Genomic DNA, 21,970 nt, shown 5'->3' with positions numbered 1-21,970 from the left:
ATACTCTGTACATCATTCCGTTATACAAAGATTAAATATAATTCTTTGAAAATTAATTTAATAACGTTGCATACGGCTAGAAGCAATAAGAACCTAATGGATCACACACAAGACTTGGAACCTAAAAGAGAGATAGATGTTAATTAATTGATAGAAGCCCAATTGAGCCCAATAAGGCCCATGGACATAAGGGGGTCGAAATTCATGTAGTGATATACATGAATAATTAATTTGATTTTGTTAATCCTAATTAGATTAGGAATATGAATTAAATTAATTAAGAGATAATTAAGTTAGCAGTTTTAATTAGATTAATATACTCCTATTATTATCCAATAAGGTTATTATTATTATCCTTAATATATTAGATATATAGTGAGATAATAATTAGGAATTCTATTCCGAATGGAATTCCTATTCAGTAACCTAATTCTATCTAACTAGGGATTAGATACAAGAGATTATAAATACCCCTTCCCTTTAGATTTTCGATATCTAAGCAAGTCATACCCTACTTGTGATTTTCGAAATTCACCTAGTCCAAGAGAGAGAAAATTCGACACCCCTAGTTCGAGGACGAGATTTCTCTACGGCTTCGTTTGATCAATTGATTTTCATCTATTTCTTTTATCCTTGATCTTGTGTTGATTAGTTAGATGCAATCTACTTTGGTTTCTATTCAACGGTTGATTCCAAATTAATCCTCCCGTGTTTTATTTCGTGTTTGGGAACTCGAAGAAGAAAAATAAACAAAAGGGAGAAATTCGTTTTACTACTCCTACATCAGGTCAGTTCACAATTTCGCGGATTCCCTGAGATTAAACCGTCGGATCATCGCGATTTTTGGACAGGAGCTTCTAGACATATTCTTCCACGTTTCCACCGAAGGGATTGTCGTTCGGAGTTCTGGAAGGTCCTTTTCGGATAGGGGAAGATTGGTAGACAGTTTCTATCTCTTTTGAAGTTGTGGGCACTTCGTTTGCAACGGTAGATAGAACTTCTAAAAGGTATTTCTTCTTATCTTTCTTTATATGAAATAACGGTTAACGGATCTTGTGGTTAAATGGAAATAGGTTAAAATTTTTATATTTCCGCTGCTATACCTTAGCCTAATTTCCAACAGTGGTATCAGAGCCATCGTTAAATCCGTTATTTCATATATGAAAATTTAGAAGTTTTTCAATAGGATTGAATAAATATTTATAGTTAGGATTAATTAACAAATTGTTTTGATTAATTGATTCTAAAGATAAATAAGTTTTAATTAATTGTTAATTAAAATAGATTATGCGTATGTTCCTAATTATTTTGGTTGATAATCATTATAACGAAATCTATTAGTTTTATAGTTAGATTGATAAAATCAGTTTTATTAATTCTAAAGATAAAACGGAAATCTATAGTAGTTTTTCCTATTTTCTGAAAATCGTTTTAAAACCGTTTTAGAACTGATATATATATATATTTAAAATCGTTTTTATATTTAAATATATATGTTTCAGAAATTGATAGTTTTCTGTTTTGATTATCGAATGAAAATTTGTTTAAAAGTTTGTTTTACCAATTTGTAAATCAAAATGTTAAATGAATTAAAATTAAAATAATTGGGACGTGCATAATTAAAGTTTTGTATAGTTATATTAATCTAAAGATTAATATAAAAGATACGAAACTATTAGAAATAAAATTGGATGAAAGTTAATTTGATATGTTAATGTGATTAACATAAATATTACATAAGATAGTTATGTAATCAACCAATTAAATTTATTTAATTGAGTCTATGCATGTTTGGAGTTATGGACATATTTGGACCCTCTTTAGTCTTTTGGTATTTTTGAAATAGGGCCTGCGAGTCCTGCCTTTCTACTATCTATTGTAATTTCTCCTCTCATCTGATTCCCTTCAATTCAATTGAAGTTTTCTTTAGTAGTATAGAAATTAATATGTAATTTCAAGGCGTCATGGAGAAGACGGAGGACCTAAAGAGAAATATGTAATAGTTAGTATTTCCCTAGGTTTGCCCTTTTATTCCGTCTCTGGCTCGACAGAATAATTTAGATGATATGTCCATAACGCCAATGTATGTGAATGTATGTGTCTGATGTATGCTAAAGCAAATCAAGACTAAGTTAGATTATGAGACCTAAAATAAAATCCCTCATTAAAAAGTTAAGTAAATAAACAAGTTATTAAAATCGGTTGCCCCTCCCTAATATTATAATTCAGCCGGCAGTGCTGAGGGCCTTTGGGTTGTTGAGTAAACTCAAGCTCGGGGTCCTTTCGGTAACACCTGAATTATCGAAAATCATTTTTCATGAATATGGGGTAATACTTAAATTAGATTATGATAATTGGATGAGTAAACTCATGTTGTCATAAACTAATGGGCAAGACGGTTGGGATTAATATGAATAACATATTAGTTACTAATGTGGTTAGTAAGCCAATAACCTAGGAATCACATTAAAGATGTGATTGATTACATGAATCTACCTAATGAATGAGACTAGCTTGTTGAGTAAACTCAAGGCGAAATATCAAGAGTTAGGATCCTAGCTCACTAAAGGATTTGTGAAATTCTTCGAATTAATATGGAGGGCTATTAATTTGGCAAAATAGTGGGAGCAATCTAAAATAAACTAAAATGCCTATAATTTTAGATTGTTATACTTTAAGCAAATGAATGACATACGTTTACTCTTTCTCACATCTCAAGTTTTAAAGTAAAACACTCTTAAAATCATGACTAACACCAATCTGCAAAACATTCTTACCGATAACAAATTGAATGGTTCAAACTTCACCGACTGATTTCGTAACCTCAAAATCGTTTTGAAGTTCGATAAAATAGGTTATGTACTTGATACATCGATACCCCCTATCCCTGCTGATGATGCTCCCATTGAGGAAATTGATGCTTACTAGAAGCACAAGGCTGATGATGATCATGCCGAATGCATCATACTTGCATCGATGACACCGGAATTACAAAGGCAACATGAGGAAATGGATGCCTATTCCATCATCATGCACCTAAAGAAATTGTTTGGGAAATAGACCAGGTACGAACGCTACGAGATATCCAAGTTGCTATATCGTTGCAGGATGCAAGAGGGCACATCTGTCATGACACATTGTGTCAAGATGATTGGCTACATTACCAAACTTTCTAGTATTGGATTTGTGATGGATAACGAATTAAGCGTAGACTTAATTCTCCAATCCCTCCCAGAGAGTTATTCACAGTTCATCATGAACTATCAGATGAATGACTTGCAAACCTCTCTTGAAGAGCTTGCAAATATGCTCAAGTCAGTTGAGCCCAATATGAAGAAAGACAAAGCCATACCGGCTCTTGTCATAGACGGATCAAAGAAGAGGAAAGGGAATTCTCCCAATCCTAAATATCACAAGAAAGGTAAGAAAGTCGTGCCCAACAAAACTAAGGGAAAGGAAGTGAAGAAGCCCAAAGGAGAGTGCCACTTCTGTGGTAAAGACGGGCATTGGAAAAGAAACTGTTGGTGTACCTAGCCTTCCTCAAAAGGGGAAGAAGTTGGGACTTCAACATCTAGTATGTTTTATATTGAACTTTCACAGTCTGAATCTTTTGGTACTTGATACCGGATGCAGCCTGAGGATATTTCAGGAATATCTAGAAATATTATTTCTATTAGCCGCCTTGTTGACGACGGCTTTTCATATTTCAATAAAAGACAAACGTTGCGATTTTTATAGAGATTCGATCTTCTTCAGGAATATCACAAAATGGGATTTATGTGACAAAATTTCTGTTTTCGCAATTGATACCAAAAGACATAAGCTAGATAATTCAACTTACTTGTGGCATTGTCGTTTAGGCCATATAAATAAGAGACTCATGCTAAAGCTACATTCGGATGGGCTTATAGATCCAATCGATCCCGAATCATTGGAAATATGTGAATCATGTTTAAAAGGTAAAATGATAAAGACACCCTTTAGTAATAAAGGTGAGCGTGTATCAGACACTCTAGGACTCATTCATTCAGATATATGCGGTCCTATGTCAGTCCAAGCAAGAGGAGGATTCAGATTTTTCATAAGCTTCATAGATGACCATACCCGATATGGTTACATCTACTTGATGAAGCACAAGTCAGAAGCTTTTGAGAAATTCAAATGCTTCAAGAATGAAGTAGAAAATCAATTAGGAAAGAAAATAAAGACGCTTCGATCTGATCGAGGTGGCGAATATCTTTCAGATGATTTTCTGATTTATCTAACTGAATGTGGGATATGCTCACAATGGACACCTCCCTATACACCACAACACAATGGTGTATCCGAGAGGAGAAACCGTACCCTATTAGATATGGTACGATCCATGATGAGCATGGCCTTACTTCCAAAGACGTTCTGGGGCTATGCCTTAGAAACTGCCCTCTTCACCCTAAATCGAGTATCAACTAAATCCGCTAGTTCCACACCATATGAATTGTTCGTTGGTAGGAAACCCGTGTTTTCATTTATGAGAGTATGGGGTTGTTCAGCCTTTGTCAAACGCATTGCGTCCGACAAACTAGATTCGAAATCTGATAAATGTTTCTTCATTAGATACCCTAAGAAAACTATGGGATATTACTTCTATCATCCAGATGATCAGAAAGTAATCGTATCCAAGCACGCAACCTTCTTAGAGAAAGAGTTTCTCGAAGAAACACAAAAGGGAAGCATGACTGAACTTGACGAAGTTCAAGAAGAAGAAACACCGACTGAAACAACAGAGGCGGTTGAGGTACCCGAAGGAGTCCCATTAGATGAGACTCCAGTGCCACCTATTCGTAGATCATAAAGAGTTCGTGAACTCCCAGTTAGATATGGTTTTCTAGTGGGAGATGATGATGAGGTTCCCGTGTTAGACGACGAACCCGAAAACTACGAAGAGGCTCTTACTAGTCCAGATTCTAAAGCATGGCTTGAGGCCATGGATTTTGAAATGGATTCCATGTATACTAACCAAGTGTGGACTTTGGTTGATCCACCTGAAGGGATAATACCCATTGGGTGCAGGTGGATCTTCAAAAAGAAGACAGACATGGATGGAAAGGTTAGCACCTACAAAGCTAGGTTAGTAGCGAAAGGATATCGTCAAAAGCAAGGAATTGATTATGACGAAACTTTCTCTCCTGTGGCTATGTCCAAATCAATCAGAATCATGCTTGCAATTGCCGCTCACTACGATTATGAGATTTGGCAAATGGATGTGAAAACAGCTTTCCTAAACGGAAACCTGCTTGAGGATGTATATATGATGCATCCTGAAGGTTTCATATCGAAGGATGCAAATAAAGTTTGCAAACTTCAGAGATCCATTTATGGACTCAAGCAAGCATCTAGAAGCTGGAATAAGCGTTTTGACGAAACCATAAAACAATTTGGTTTTGAACAAAATTGTGAAGAAGCTTGCATTTACAAGAAAGCAAGTGGGAGCTCTATAGCATTTCTCATACTATATATGGACGATATATTATTAATGGGAAATGACGTTGCTCTCTTACAGTCAGTGAAAGTATGGTTATCTGGTAACTTCTCAATGAAAGACCTTGGTGAAGCAGCTTATATACTTGGTATAAAGATCTATAGAGATAGATCAAGAAGACTGCTTGGTCTTTCACAGGCTACATACATTGAAAATGTGTTAAATCGGTTTAGCATGCTTGAATCGAAATGAGGTAACTTACCCATGTTACATGGAGTAAAGTTAAACAATCATCAATGTCCTAAAACCGATGATGATAAACGACGCATGGCTGTAGTCCCGTACGCCAGCGCAATCGGTTCGATTATGTATGCTATGATATGCACTAGACCTGACGTAGCGTTCGCGTTATCTGTAACGAGTCGTTACCAAGGGAATCTGGGAGACGAGCTTTGGATTGTCGTCAAGAACATTCTTAAGTACTTGAGAAGAACTAAAGATATGTTCCTAGTGCACGGAGAAGTGATCTGAAAATAGAAGGATTTTCAGACGCAAGTCATCTCACAGATGAGAATGATTATAAATCCCAATCAGGATACCTGTTTATCTTGAATGGGGGCGCGGTCAGTTGGAAGAGTTCCAAGCAGGGAAGCGTAGCTTTCTCTACGACCGAGTCAGAGTATATCGCAGCTGCGGAAGCAGCAAAGGAAGCGCACTACACCATAAATGGTCTTTTGCAACCTAAAATACATGTGTTGCTTGAAATGTGTTGCACTTTTTATGATTTTTTTGGATCTTTTGCAACATGGTTTATGGAATGTTGCAAAAGACATGTCAAACTCACATAACTTTCAAATTTTAGAACACTAATTATAAAGTGTTGCAAGAGATGTATCAAAATTGAAACACTTTTTATGTAAATAATTTTTCTTAATTCTATTAGATGCAAAACGACGTCGTTTTGTATATTTCACGATAAAAAAATAATAAAAAATAAAATTATCTTAAGGGGGAAAACTTTTGTGTTCTGAAATTATTGAGGGAACAAATATTTTTCCCCCTAAAATTTTAGTTTCCTTGTCCTTCTGTATATGTTCATGTTAGCCGACCCCGAATCATTTCGGGACTAAGGCTTTGTTGTTGTTGTTGTTGTTGTCCTTCTGTATATCTCACGATCAAAAAATCAAAACCTAAAAAGTACTATCGTAAGAACTTTCTCTCTCAAAGTTCTATTCTCTCTCAATGATACTCTCCATGGCTTGCCGTTTCTAAAATTTTGCAGCGACAGCCACTCCGTCCTTGCCGTTGAGGTTTTCATCAGGCCCTTCAGTTCTTCTCTCGAGGTAAGCTTTGATCTCCGCTTTGTTTTTTCAGCAATAGAACTTCTATAATGGTATTTTCACAATGGTTAAAAAAGCTTGGAGTTTCTGGAATTTAATTCAAAATTACCTTAATTCTTTTTACTTTAGTGAACATGTTCCATATGAATTTGGTACTTTGTGTTGATATGCAACCCAGAACTAATTTAAGGGAAAACCTTCTCCTAATTAGAGTTTAATCTATCCCTAAATTCGTAATTATTACCATTTAAATTTTATACTGAATGAAGTTATGGTTTCAAGACTTAATTGTATCCCTAATTTAGAAAGGTAGCAGCCACATGAAACAATCGGACTGAAAAGGTCATGATGATACGATGTTTAATCTAATGCCCAGTAAAACTCTTAGACAATGAGTAATCAGTTTGGGTGGGGAAGTAAACTAGCATTGAAAGGCCCCAGTTCAAGAGATAGACCACTGAAATTTGAAATGTTCTTGTTCCACACTGCTTTCTTTTTGTTGAAACTTTACCAAATTCTGACTCATACTCCTATTTTTGTTCCTTGCGTGTTGCCTTTTCAATTTTTTTTTATTAATAGTAGTAATTTCGGTAATGTATGGGAGATTTACTTTCTGTGGAATGATATATTAAATAGTTTTTCAAATTAGTCATGATAGATCATATTGGAAGCTGGGAATGAAATAGGAAAAATGGAGAAGTATGCTGTTCCTTTTATCTTCACTAGTCAAGGCTCTATAAATGATTGTTTCTTGCACAATTTTAATGTAACTGAATCTTTGTAGTTTCTATAATCTCGTCTTCTTTGTCAGTGACATAACTGGATTGGGAACTCCAACATAAAAAAAAATATATTGTTGTTGCTATTATAGCACCTATTTTTGGTGCTACGATGATCTAAGTTTTAAATGTCCTAGCATGTAATCATTGTTGAGGAGACTTGATCCTTTTCATGTTGGTTGCACTTGGCCTCTAAAAGGCAGTACTACTTAAACTTTTTGCCCATAATTTTGAAATTTGATTCTTTAGAGAGGTTGACCTGGACATGAGAGCTTTTCCTTTCTTTAGGTCAGGCTGTTGGCTAGAATACTCACTTACTTGAACTTTCCTGTTGGTTCTGAGTTCTTCTGCTGATGATTTTTCTCCTGTCCTTACTCACGGAGCATATGTGAAATATCTGTGATAGCATATTAAACATCAATCTAAGGATAGACCAATAATGGACCGTAGGTCCTTTGTGCAGATGTATTTACAACTTATTAGGTTTCCTTTTCTACAAGAGATAAAAAAATTCCTGAAAATTTCACTTGCATATATCATATTTTTAGAATTAATGAGCGAGTTTATGAAAATCAGTAAGAGGATGAAAGTGAATATCAGTTGTGATGCATGTCCACATCCAAGTGGACAGGACAGACTCAAGAAGAAAGCCTTCCATTCCTTCACCATTTGAACACTTTAGCCTTTGAAGGAAACCTTTTTTGTTGAAATCAATGATCTGTGCATGGCAACTTGTGTAGGGATCAATAAAACCGTAGATCAAATCAAACAACTCAAATGGAAGTCTTCTTCATTCTTGTAGCTTTTACTCATGTTTCAGCTTTCCTAGCATGTTTTCTGGCCACTGATACTGTAGAAGCTTAAATATGTACTATGAATTTTTTCTTCACTTCGAGCAGTAGAAGTTTACATAATCTCTAAAGTGGCTGTGGTTTTTGTATTTTTATTGGAAAAAACATGAAAAGTTCCTGGGCATTATTAATTAACATTTTGATATGCATAAGTCTGTTGTCGGTTGAATATGCTTTCACCATGTTTGCTTACTGTGCTTTAACAGTGAATTGTAAGATGCTGACTTGTCAACTCTGAATATCTTTACCTCCGCATACTGCATTTGAGCATGTAGAGATGACATGGAGATGCACGGTTATGGTTCTGGTTAATGTTCATTTTAGTTTCTCATAAATCTTATATCAGGATAATTACATATAATAAGTATGCAAGGGGATGATCTTTTCCAGGATGTGGCTTTCTTTTGTTATTGTATTCTTTAGCACTGTCATTCTTTTTTCTCTTATAATTCACCCTAATATGTTGTTTGGCCTTTCTGAAATAACTATGCATGTTGCAGAAAGTGGCAACACGCCTAATTTTTGGACATGAGACACTGGTTGTTGATTCAGATGAGAGAACTAAGAAGATAAGAAAATTCAAGGAGTCTGCTTGGAAATGCATTTACTTCCTTTCAGCAGAGGTTATAGTTTTGACTGTTACTTGCAATGAGCCTTGGTTCACTAACTCAATTTATTTTTGGGTGGGACCCGGAAATCAAGTCTGGCCGGACCAAAAAATGACATAAGATTTTCGAATTATTGTTAGGAGCTGCCATTGTATGAATCACCAATTTTGTTTGATTTAATTATCCATATATTGATTGTTTTTTGGAGCAATATGCAGATGTCAGATAATGAATTCTACAGTTATATGAAATGAATTGCAGGTTAAAATTGAAAGCAGTATACATGTATGCTGCTGGATTTTACACTTACTCCATATTTGCACTGATATTCTGGGAAACAAGGCGTTCGGACTTTGGGGTGTCAATGAGTCACCATGTTGCGACTGTTATTCTCATTGTGCTGTCCTACATATTGAGGTGTGTTGTAATCAAGTTCCTTTTTTTTGCTCACAAGTATATTGTTAATCACCAGCATAAGAGATGGGTGTTTTGTTGGTTTTACCTGTTGCAAACAAGTGAAGTCATAACTATATCATCTACATGAAAATATGATGCTATGGAAATTGTTTTCTAGGGCTTGTTAATAGCTATAGTCCGATGTATGTATCATACAAGGATCACTATCGAAGTTCTCATGCATCTTCCAACTTTGTCTCTTGCTTGCAGGTTTGCTCGCATTGGTTCAGTTGTTTTAGCTCTTCATGATGCTAGTGACATATTTTTGGAAATAACAAAGATGTCCAAATACAGTGGTGCTGAAGCGATGGCTAGCTTTGCATTCATTCTTTTTGTTTTATCTTGGATCATCCTGCGGCTCATTTACTATCCATTCTGGATTCTTTGGAGTACAAGGTTTGTGGACGGTGATGCATATGTTATTTCCACTATCGGACGTTTTTTTCTCTTTACCCTTAAATTGTTCCTGTTCAAACAACAACAAAGCCTTAGTCCCGAAATGATTCGGGGTCGGCTAACATGAACCATCATATAAAACCGTGAAAATCAAGTCGTGTCAGCGACACAGATTCGCTCCCTCCACTCCGTCCTATCCACTACCATATTTTCCTCAATTCCCAATAAACTCATATCACTCTCGATCACCCTCCTCCAAGTTTGCTTAGGTCTTCCCCTACCCCTCACCACTACATCCCTTTGCCACTCTTCGGTTCTCCTAACCGGCGCATCAAGCGCTCTACGTCTCACATGGCCAAACCACCTTAGTCGGTTTTCTCTCATTTTATTCTCAATAGATGTAACCCCTACTTTTGTCCTAATTATTTCATTACGCACCCGGTCCTTTCTCGTGTGACCACACATCCATCTCAACATACGCATCTCCGCCACCGACATCTTATGGATGTGGCAGTGTTTCACTGCCCAACACTCCGTACCATATAACAATGCTGGTCTAATTGCCGTCCGGTAGAATTTTCCCTTCAATCTATTAGGCATGCCGGGATCACAAAGGAAACCCGTAGCACTCTTCCACTTCGACCAACCAGCTTTAATCCTATGGGCAACATCTCCATCTACTTCTCCATCCGTTTGGATAATAGATCCTAAATACCGGAAGCAATCCGAGGCCTGAACAACTCTCCCATCTAGGGTGATTGTCCCTGCCTCCCTACTCCTACGGCCGCTAAACTTACACTCCAAATATTCTGTCTTACTTCGATTCAACTTAAAGCCTCTAGATTCTAGAGTTTGCCTCCATAGTTCCAACTTCATCTCCACTCCTTCTTTCGTCTCATCAACCAACACAATATCATCTGCAAACAGCATGCACCATGGTATACCATCTTGAAGTGAACTTGTTAGTTCATCCATAACGATGGCAAAAAGAAATGGGCTTAGTGCGGAACCTTGATGCACTCCAATCGTAATAGGAAACTCTTCAGTTTTCCCAACACTAGTACGTACACTCGTGCATACTCCCTCATACATGTCCTTTATGATGTCAATATATTTCCGCGAAATGCCTTTCCTTATCAAGGCCCACCAAAGTACTTCCCTTGGTACCTTATCATATGCTTTCTCCAAGTCAATGAAAACCATATGCAAGTCTTTCTTCTTATTTCGATAGTGCTCCATTAATTGTCTCATTAGATGGATGGCTTCCATAGTTGATCTTCCCGGCATAAAGCCAAACTGGTTTTCCGAGATCTTCACCGTCCTCCTTAGCCTTTGTTCAATCACTCGCTCCCAAAGTTTCATAGTGTGACTCATTAATTTGATTCCCCGATAGTTGGCACAATCTTGGACATCGCCTTTGTTCTTATACAAAGGGATTAAGGTACTTTTCCTCCATTCTGATGGCATCTTATTGTTTCTCCAAATTTTGTTGAAGAACGTCGTCAACCATTCGATTCCTCTTTCTCCCAAACATCTCCAAATCTCAATAGGGATGCCATCAGGTCCTACTGCTTTCTTCAACTTCATCTTACTTAATGCCATTTTGACTTCACCCTTTTGAATTCTCCGCAGGCATTCATGATTTATCATATCGTGATGGATACTTATATCTCCAACATCTTGTTGGCGATCTCCATTAAATAAGTCATCAAAATAGGACCTCCATCGTTCCTTGATATCCTTATCTCCAACTAGGACTTTCTGGTCCACATCCTTCACACATTTAACTTTTCCGAGATCTCGCGTCTTCCTATCTCTCATCCGAGCAATTCTATATATGTCTCTTTCCCCTTCTTTCGTATCCAATCTTGTATACAGATCCCGATTCACCTTTGCTCTAGCATCTCGTATGACCTTCTTTACTTCCCTTTTAGCCTCTTTGTATTTTTCGTAGTTCTCGTCACTCCTACATTTCCCCAATAGTTTATAGGATTCTCTCTTACTCTTTACTGCTTGTCGTACTTCTTCTGTCCACCAAGATGTGTCCTTACCCGGTGGCATGCTACCTTTAGATTCCCCTAGAACTTCCTTCGCTACTTCCCTTATACTATGCTCCATCTTATTCCATATTGAATCTATATCTGAATCCATATTGCAAGTCCAAATATCTTTTTTGGTCATCTCATCCACAAATTTTTGTTGATTCTCCCCTTGCAATTTCCACCACTTAATCTTAGTCTCTACTTGAGGTGTTTGTTTTCTTATACATTTCCTACTTCGAAAATCTAGCACCACTACTCTATGTTGGGTTGTCGTACTCTCACCAGGGATCACCTTACAATCAATATAACTCTTTCTCCAAGCACTCCTTACTAAGAAGAAGTCAATTTGGCTCGCATTACCGCCACTCCGATAAGTCACTAAGTGGGATGTTCTCTTCATAAACCATGTGTTCATGATACTCAAGTCATAGGCTGATGCGAATTCCAAAATATCATTTCCTGCTTCATTCTTATCTCCAAAACCATACCCTCCATGAACACTCTCAAACCCATCTCGCCTAGAACCCACGTGTCCATTGAGATCACCCCCTAGTACCATTTTTTCATCCCTAGGAACCTGTTGCACCACTTCCTCTAAGTCATCCCAAAAAGCTTGTCTTATAGACACATCTAATCCTATTTGTGGCGCATATGCACTAATGACATTCACAACCTCATCCCCTATCACTAGCTTAACACTCATAATTCTATCGCTCTTCCTAGACACCGCTACTACCTCATCAATATACTCCCTATCAATAAGAATACCTACTCCATTTCTACCCTTATCCTTTCCTGAGTACCAAAGCTTATAACCCCAAGGAGCTATCTCTCTAGCCTTGGCTCCAACCCACTTGGTTTCTTGTAGGCATAATATATTTATTCTCCTCCTCTTCATAACATCTACAATTTCAGCTAATCTTCCTGTCAAAGAACCTATGTTCCATGTCCCAAAGCGTAACCTACTACCCTTACCCCTACCCCTACCATTACCGTGGACTAGCTTATTTACCCGCAACCCTTGCATATTTGACACCACCCCCGGGTCCTGGGGTGGCGCGCCGCTTCGGGGCGACGACCTAGCAACCCTTGCACATTTATCACTACACCCGGGTCTAGGAAGTGCAGCGCGTCGCTGAGTAGGGAACGCCCCAACGGTATTTATATTATGGTTCATGTCATAAGATGTGGCTAAGTTTTACGCTGGCCGCCACAAACCTACCGCAACCCTCCTCCTTTGTCCGGGCTTGGGACCGGCTGTAAAGGCCACCAAGTGACCCTCACAGGCGGAGTTCTTAAATTGTTCTTGTTCATAAAAATAAAATCTGATTTATCAGCATATGAAAACCAAACAATCAACTAAAAAAGTAAGGACTACTGATTAAATGTGCTGATTGGGGAAGCTAATATGCTCCACATATGATATTATTATTGATGTGTTAACTACATTAATTGTCTTGCTTTTTGATACATCCGTGGCAGAAACCCGTTTTGTTAATCTTATAGTAAATATGGACCTTCTCCCAAAACAACCCATCCCCTACCTTCTATGATATCCTGTACATGTACAGTTTTGCTCACACAGAAGGATTACCATTTTGCTTACCTTATTTGGCATACATTCCAGGTGATGGAAGATTGAATATGCGTTTTTGTATTAGGATGTATACATGAGCTAATGTATTAGGAGATTTTGTTTAATATCCTTCTTGTTTAAAGTTATCTGACTCTTTGATTTTTTCATATTCTTCATAGCTATTTAATGATTTATCAAATATTCTCTTAATTTTCTTTGCTTCAATTGCAGTTATGGAGTTATCCAGATGTTGGACAAGTATTGATTTATTTAGTTTCCTTGTCCTTCTATATATCTCACGATCAAAAAATCAAAACCTAAAAAATACTATCGTAAGAACTCTCTCTCAAAGTTCTGTTCTCTCTCAATGATACTCTCCATGGCTTGCCGTTTCTAAAAGTTTGCAGAGACAGCCACTCCATCCTTGCTGTTGAGATTTTCGGTTATCAGGCCCTTAAGTTCTTCTCTCGAGGTAAGCTTTGATCTCCGCTTTGTTATCTGTCCTGGCTCTGTTTCAGCTAATTAATCATGTTAACTTGATGTTATGCATCAATGGAGACTATATTCAATAATTGCTAGTGTCAATGTCATTAATAATTTTGATAATTATTTATTTCTTATTTTACTTGTTAATTATCGCATGACTATTCCTATTTTATCACACTGTTTCATTCTCATCCATAACCTTCACTCATCACTATTTTTACTTTTGTGTAACTATTTAGCTGGTCAATGACTTAAACCTCATCCATTGTCTTTTCTTTATTTTTCTACCTATTTCTTTCTTGTATTATATTTTTTGGATTGATCTTAAAGAAAGCGAACCGTTTTCTCGGTTGCTTCTATGACTATATTGTATCTACTTCTATTTTCTTGTTTTTCTACTACAGCTTGGTCTTTCTTTTCTACTAATTACAATTTTGGATTTAGAGAATCTCCTTTATAGACTTGTATTTATGGTGAATGAATGCAAGAGTGTTGTTGATTTTATAGTGTGATTGGATTGTAATTATAACAATTAATCATGACTTCTATATACAAGTTCCTAAGAATTTCAATAAAAAAAAAGATAAGGTACCAATATAGGCTTATGATTTTTGGAGAAGTATCAATTTAGACTCCACATACAAAATAAAATATAGGATTAACGTTTAAGAAAGGTATCAATTTACAACTGTTGAAATTAGTTGAAATTTGAATGAAATGGCACTTGTATGAATGCAAATATTAACAAGTGTTTTAGTGTGGTGTGGTGTGTGACAGTTGTTATTTCTGCGAATTGCTGAGATTGTTATTCCAATTTATGTGATGGTGAGAGTTGTAGCTGCTATCCAGCGTAGACGCTTTCAACAGGTAAATTCTTGACACTCACAGTATGCAAATCTGTAATCATCATTTTTTACAGTCCTCAATGTTATTGAGGATTGTGTATATATTTGTTTGATTAGGAACCCCCACCCTCAGATGATGAAGAAGCTGAGCATCCGAGCCTGCAGGAATTGAAGGAACAATCAACTGGAAATGTTTCTGATGCCTATGTAGAGGAATTAACAAAGATAAAAAAACCAATTGCAAGGAGAAATGGAGGAGAAAGTTATCCAACTTGAAGAAGCAATGGAGGAGAAAATGAAACAAATGGACCAGAAAGTGAGGAAGAGCTCGACATTATTCATAAACAAATTGGTAGAAGTTAATTTCAATCTCAACATTGATATTGAGGATATATATGGTGGCATTCAAATGAAAATGAGAATGACACTGTCTTTTCTAAGGAGTTTGAAGGATAGGTTACATTATGAATTTATTATACTTTTTATTATATGTTTTGGATCATTTGAGAATTTTAAATTTCATTGTTAACATATTGACCTATTATGGATTTGTAATTGCAATTAAGGGTTTTTTTATGCTATTATTTAAATTCAAAATTTCTTTTAATTTTTTTCGTGTTGCACGAGTTAAAGATTATGTTGCATATATTACAGTGTTACATTAAAAACTGTTAAAATTTCAAACACAAAGCGTTAACATAATATAAAAGAGTTGCTAAAAAAATGTTATTAAAAAGTGTTAAATTAAAGAGTTGCTCAAAAAGTGTTAAATTAAAAAATGTTGCAAATTGTATATGAAAGAGTTGCAACTAAAAATCAATGTTGCATAAAAACTTGTTGCAAGAAAGTTCAAAAGTGTTGCTTATAATTTTATTCGATAATAGTGTTACCTGTTCTACGATATAGGCAATGCTTTCATTTAAGTTGCTATAGGATAGGAAAGTGTTGCCACAGATACGAGTAGCAACATTTGTATCGATGTTGCTAAAAATGTGAAAAACTGTTGCTTAAGACATCTTTAGCAACGTGCAAAAAAGCAACTCTCTTTTCTGACAAAAACTGTTGCCAAAACTTCTTTAGCAACACAATAACGACTTTAGCCAACACTTGCTTGGTGTTGCAACAGACCATCTATGGTGTAGTGGCGGTTTGGATTAGAAAGTTCATTACAGAACTAGGTGTGTGCCTGACATTGTCAATCCCATTACACTGTACTGTGATAACAATGGAGCCATTGCGCAAGCAAAGGAACCACGGTCTCATAATGCATCCAAGCATCACCTTAAGCGATACCACATCATTAGAGAGATTGTGGCTAGAGGAGATGTGAGAATAGAAAGAGTACCTACAGAGGACAACGTTGCAGATCCGTTGACAAAGCCTTTAACCCAGAGAATACATGATCGTCATTTAACTTCTACTGGGATTAGTTTTAGAAACAATTGGCTTTAGTCCAAGTGGGAGTATGTTGGGGTTTAGTGTCCTATAGACAATTGTTCTAGGATACAAACTTAATGTAAATGAATTGTTCTTTATATCATTTGTTTAATGAGATATATGTTTTATAACTATATAAAGGCAATCCCTTTTAAGCACTAAATAAAGTCTAATAAAAGGAAATCCGTAAGTTTATTTAAAGTGATTATAAAGTGTTCATACAAGCATGAAGTGAGACAAAACTTTATAGTAAACTGATAAACTTAAAACCACCCCAAGTCAAGTGATATGTTTGGGATTGACATATCACTGTTGAGACTTGTATGTAACAATGTCTTCTGTCCGACAGAAAGCTGATCTCACAAGCTTCATATATACAGATATCTGGACAGTTACATAGATCCGATGAAACGTTGTTCATTAGGATTGGGGATCCGATTTGAGATAACAGGATGGGTAGATTCATCCTTGTCACCTGTTCATCTCATTGGTATTAATAGGTATAACTAATCCTCAGACTCAAAGGAATATTAATTGGTATTCTGGATTACGGAATGTGATGCTTTGACTCTGGTGTAACACGATCCTTAATAGAGACGACTCTGGGGTGTAAACAGTAGACGCTGGGTATCACAAGAAGTAATTGCAGAGTCGTTATATATTGGATTGAGCATTTATCACTCCCGATAAATGGGAGATACATCCATGGATCGCTTGTGGAAGACTCGACTCTAAATCCTTGCAAGGTGATAGCTTAAGAGTAAGAAATACAGATTTCACTTAACCTATCATTTTGAGTTGACTCGGCCTGTACAAGTAAAACGAACGTCTCGCTATATGTGACTTGACATCACCCATAGTCATAAGATTCAGTTCAAGGATGTAGTTGATAAAGGATCGAATTATACTGTAACTAATACGGAAAGGTTAACGACAGAATCAACCTGTCTTCTTATAGCTCTGGGGGAATGATTACGGACTTGCTAATCACATTCTCTGTACATCATTCCGTTATGCAAAGATTAAATATAATTCTTTGAAAATTAATTTAATAACGTTGCATACGGCTAGAAGCAATAAGAACCTAATGGATCACACATAAGACTTGGAACCTAAAAGAGAGATAGATGTTAATTAATTGATAGAAGCCCAATTGAGCCCAATAAGGCCCATGGACATAAGGGGGTCGAAATTCATGTAGTGATATACATGAATAATTAATTTGATTTTGTTAATCCTAATTAGATTAGGAATATGAATTAAATTAATTAAGAGATAATTAAGTTAGGAGTTTTAATTAGATTAATATACTCCTATTATTATCCAATAAGGTTATTATTATTGTCCTTAATATATTAGATATATAGTGAGATAATAATTATGAATTCTATTCCGAATGGAATTCCTATTCAGTAACCTAATTCTATCTAACTATGGATTAGATACAAGAGATTATAAATACCCCTTCCCTTGAGATTTTCGATATCTAAGCAAGCCATACCCTACTTGTGATTTTCGAAATTCACCTAGTCCAAGAGAGAGAAAATTCGACACCCCTAGTTCGAGGACGAGATTTCTCTACGGCTTCGTTTGATCAATTGATTTTCATCTATTTCTTTTATCCTTGATCTTGTGTTGATTAGTTAGAGGCAATCTACTTTGGTTGCTATTCAACGGTTGATTCCAAATTAATCCTCCCGTGTTTTATTTCGTGTTTGGGAACTCGAAGAAGAAAAACAAACAAAAGGGAGAAATTGGTTTTACTACTCCTACATCAGGTCAGTTCACGATTTCACGGATTCCCGGAGATTGAACCGTCGGATCGTCGCGATTTTTGGACAGGAGCTTCTAGACATATGCTTCCACGTTTTCACCAAAGGGATTGTCGTTCGGAAGTCTGGAAGGTCTGTTTCGGACAGGGGCAGATTGGTAGACAGTTTCTACCTCTTTTGAAGTTGTGGGCACTTCGTTTGCAACGGTAGATAGAACTTCTAAAAGGTATTTCTACTTATCCTTCTTTATATGAAATAACGGTTAACGGATCTTGTGGTTAAATGGAAATAGGTTAAAAATTTTATATTTCCGCTGCTATACCTTAGCCTAATTTCCAACACAGCCACGACGCTGTTTTTCAATTTCCCGGGTCAAAATCTTTAACTTTGTCACTGCATTTTGGATTGTAGGAAGCTCGGATTTGAACAAGGCAAGATTCTGAGTTCACCAAATTAGCTAAAAACAATTCACCATCGTGCCTTGCTATAGGAGACAGACCTGCTTACCAAAGCGAAAACCCATTAATTGGCAGAGAAAATAAGAAATGGTACCTGAGAGATTAAGGTTGACTCCGAATGCAGTGCAGAGATAACGCCAAAGGCGGCAAAGGTGTGCATTAAATAAAGAGGTGAATTGCTGATTCGGCTGCCTGTTTGCAAAGAATACACGGTGAAACTAGAATAGTGCCTCGGAGTTGAAGATTATCCTGGGTGGCCAAACGATTGTAAATTAATTTCCAGTAGGTGACAGATCGTGAAGGCAGGATATGGCTCCCCAAGATGAAATTCCTCCATATAACGCCTGGGAGCTTGTGGCAGCTGTCATAAAAACCCCTCGGTGTGAATTTTTTGGAATCTGAGGTCTCCTAAATACAGACATCATGTTTATCCCATCCCCGGCAGATATTGGTAATATTATGTTGTATTACAGGCAGAAGATGGGATATGCCGGTTCAGTAATCCCCATTGAAGAATTCCTCAAGACAGTTGAATTTACAACGATGATCGGCTACTGACATGCCTAATTGATTTGCTACCAACGACTTAACCCAATAGTCAGTCCAGAAATTTAAAGTAAAAGTCCTACCAATCCACCATCGCGTCTAGGAGAGCAGAGTCATGAATACTGCCTTATAGGAAGACCAGATCGTGGAGGGTGTTAGCTGCAATCGGGGGATACTAGAAGGGGCCATGAAGCGTGTTCTTAGTAGCAAGATTACGGATTGCTCCTGTATTAAATCCCGGGCTAACTTGTCGAGAAGGGCATGGTTAAAACCAGCAAAATCCTTGATCCCAAGCCCGCCCGAGGCAGTCGAATGGCAATAGATACGCCACAGAACCGTGATTAACTTCTTCATGTTTGTGCAACCAGTCCAGAGAAAATTTCGAACCTTACGATTAAGTCGATCAGCAAGAATTTTAGTGATGATTTTATAATTGAAGTTGCTTATGACAATGAGTCTAAAATTGTCGATCCTATCAGCACTAATGGACTTTGGGAGAAGAGCCATTAGGCTGGAATTTAGCCCAGGTAAAACGCATCCCGTTCTGAAGAACTCTTTAACCATACTGCAAACATCGTGTCCGATAATTAATGTCCCAGAACATATGATAGAATATCCCACCAAAGCCATCCGGACTAGGAGCACTATCCGCAGACATACTGAAAATTGCACTATGAATATCCGAGGAAGACGGTTCAACCACCAAACCCAGATTCTCATTGAAGTGTTTCAAATTTTTATAATGACATTTCTCCTCATTAATAATATTATTTGAACTAAAAATGTAAATAATAAAATAAATTCACCATAACATAACTACAAAAGAGAATTTGTATATACTCCTATTGTACCTCACACTATCTCCATCGTTTCCCTTGAAATTAGAGGAACTAACTATATTACCTAGCATTTAAGAATCAAAAAACAAGTGTCTTATTATGCGCATAGTACTCTACACAAGGGGGAAAAAGTAACTATACCACCATAACGCTACTACCATCCGCTACTTTGGAGCCAAACATTAGAATTGGTTTCCTGGAATTCTTGTAAACCTGCAAAAATAGCACTTATGAAATGAGTACCCCGAGGGGCGTAGACAGGGTGGGTTTGGGCCCCTCCGGCCGCCGGAACCATCTTGACCCCAGGTAGTTTCGAGCCCCCTATCTCAAAAAAATATCGGGGTGTTGAATTAGCCTCCCAAAATGGTCCAAAATTCAAAATTTCAATATTTTGGACCTATTAAGTATTCCCTAAATCCCAATTTCTAATTTTTTTTGCCTATTAATTCCTCCTTAAATCCAAATTATTAATTTTTATTGGCCTGCTAGGCCCTCTCATATAAAAAATTTTAATTTTTTTTACCTGTTCGGCCCTCCCTAAATCCAATTTTGAGAAATTATACATTAATACTTAAAAATTGGTTCTTGACCATTCAAATTATAACACGCATATATACAAAAAAAATTGAGCAAGTTCGATTTAGCAAAAAAAAAAATTGTAAACGCACGTGTAAAATTGGCCCCCCCAACCGAGTAATCCTATATTCACCACTGAGTACCCCTACAGAATTATGACTCAAAATAGAATATGCAAAGAACCCTTATGATCTTGCTTTTCCAGTCATGCTAGATTCATCAATGGGAAGAGAGCGACTATCAACACATGTAGAAATTGTAAAAACCATATCACAAATGAGAAGTACCCACATGGTCACTGATGTTTAGAGGAATTACGTTTCCAACTACAATATCATATATTGAAACATCAACTCTTTTACCACCCCTAATAACATGCACACAAGTTTCTTGAGACATGTAATGCAATAAAGAAGAAAGTAAAATCCAACACAAGAACGAGGCACTAGAAGTGCACCTCCATATGTATGTTTCTATTCTCCTCATTTAAGTCTTCACACTAGAGATTGTTTGTACTCGCTCACAACTGAAAATAGACAAGCAAGAAAACTCAGAACATTCAACAAAACATTTATTCAAGTCGATTGAAGTTCAAATCATGTATACAATTTAATTGTCTGGAAATATATTTAACAGGGGCTGCGCGAACGCAGGCCCCCAAAGCAATAAATAATGAGATAGGAGCTCCCACTTGGGGAGACCGTAGAGAAGTACCCCTCATTTGTGCAATGGAAGACACTACTTTAGGCCATAGGCCTTCATGATCACCCATTGACCCTGTCCAGGTAAGTATGTTATAATGTTACTTGGTCCTTTTTATTTATTCTCTTACTCCTCCTTATCACTTCCACCAACTCACAATGTGGGATTCACTACCTTCTTTCATCATTCACATGTGTTGCTTTTTGTTTTGTTTAAAGTTGCTCGATTATGACAAGTGTTTCTTTGAAATTCGGAGAAAAGTGAAAGAAAGATAAACTCTATCGTATAAATATCACATAAAACTATGCTATTTTCCCTTTCACATGACACAAGATACATGACAGACATTTGTTTTCATGTCGTCTGAATATTTTTCGTGATAGTATTTTAACTGTATGTCATCTGAAGGCGAAATAAAAAATGCGCTCGATTCTCAGATGACATTACGATTACAGAATCCTGTCATCCAAAGAAAATGCGCGTTTTCTTTAAATTTGATGCACTCTACAGATGACACTTCTAATAAATGAATGTCATTGTATGCCGAAAACAAAAAAGCGGCAAATGAAATTTCACTTATGCAGCCATACCAAATTTTAGGCGCTCTATATCATTTGACTGAAATTTCAGCTGATATATAAACCGTCTCTCAATCCCAAACCCCAGTTTAGGTTACACAAGCTTCATCCCTCTCATCCCTCTCTATCTCCATGGTTGATTTGGACATGCAATCACTGGGTGAGCTCGAAACACGATACTGGTAAGCCATATTTTCTTCGTTTCTTGATGTATTAGAGTAT

At 36.7% G+C, this 21,970-nt stretch overlaps 1 non-coding gene across 1 annotated transcript; it reads right to left on the bottom strand.

The window, feature by feature from the left end:
- Window positions 1-21,100: 21,100 nt before the first annotated feature.
- Window positions 21,101-21,261, bottom strand: LOC136231684 (U1 spliceosomal RNA). The gene has a single exon (XR_010690053.1). It is a non-coding gene; the product is annotated as a U1 spliceosomal RNA (small nuclear RNA).
- Between the last annotated feature and the right edge of the window lie 709 nt (window positions 21,262-21,970).

The sequence above is a fragment of the Euphorbia lathyris genome, chromosome 5, assembly GCF_963576675.1.
Source record: "Euphorbia lathyris chromosome 5, ddEupLath1.1, whole genome shotgun sequence".
Lineage (NCBI taxonomy): Eukaryota > Viridiplantae > Streptophyta > Magnoliopsida > Malpighiales > Euphorbiaceae > Euphorbia > Euphorbia lathyris.
Note: the sequence above shows the minus strand (reverse complement) of the source record. Positions and strands in the feature narration are given on the sequence as shown.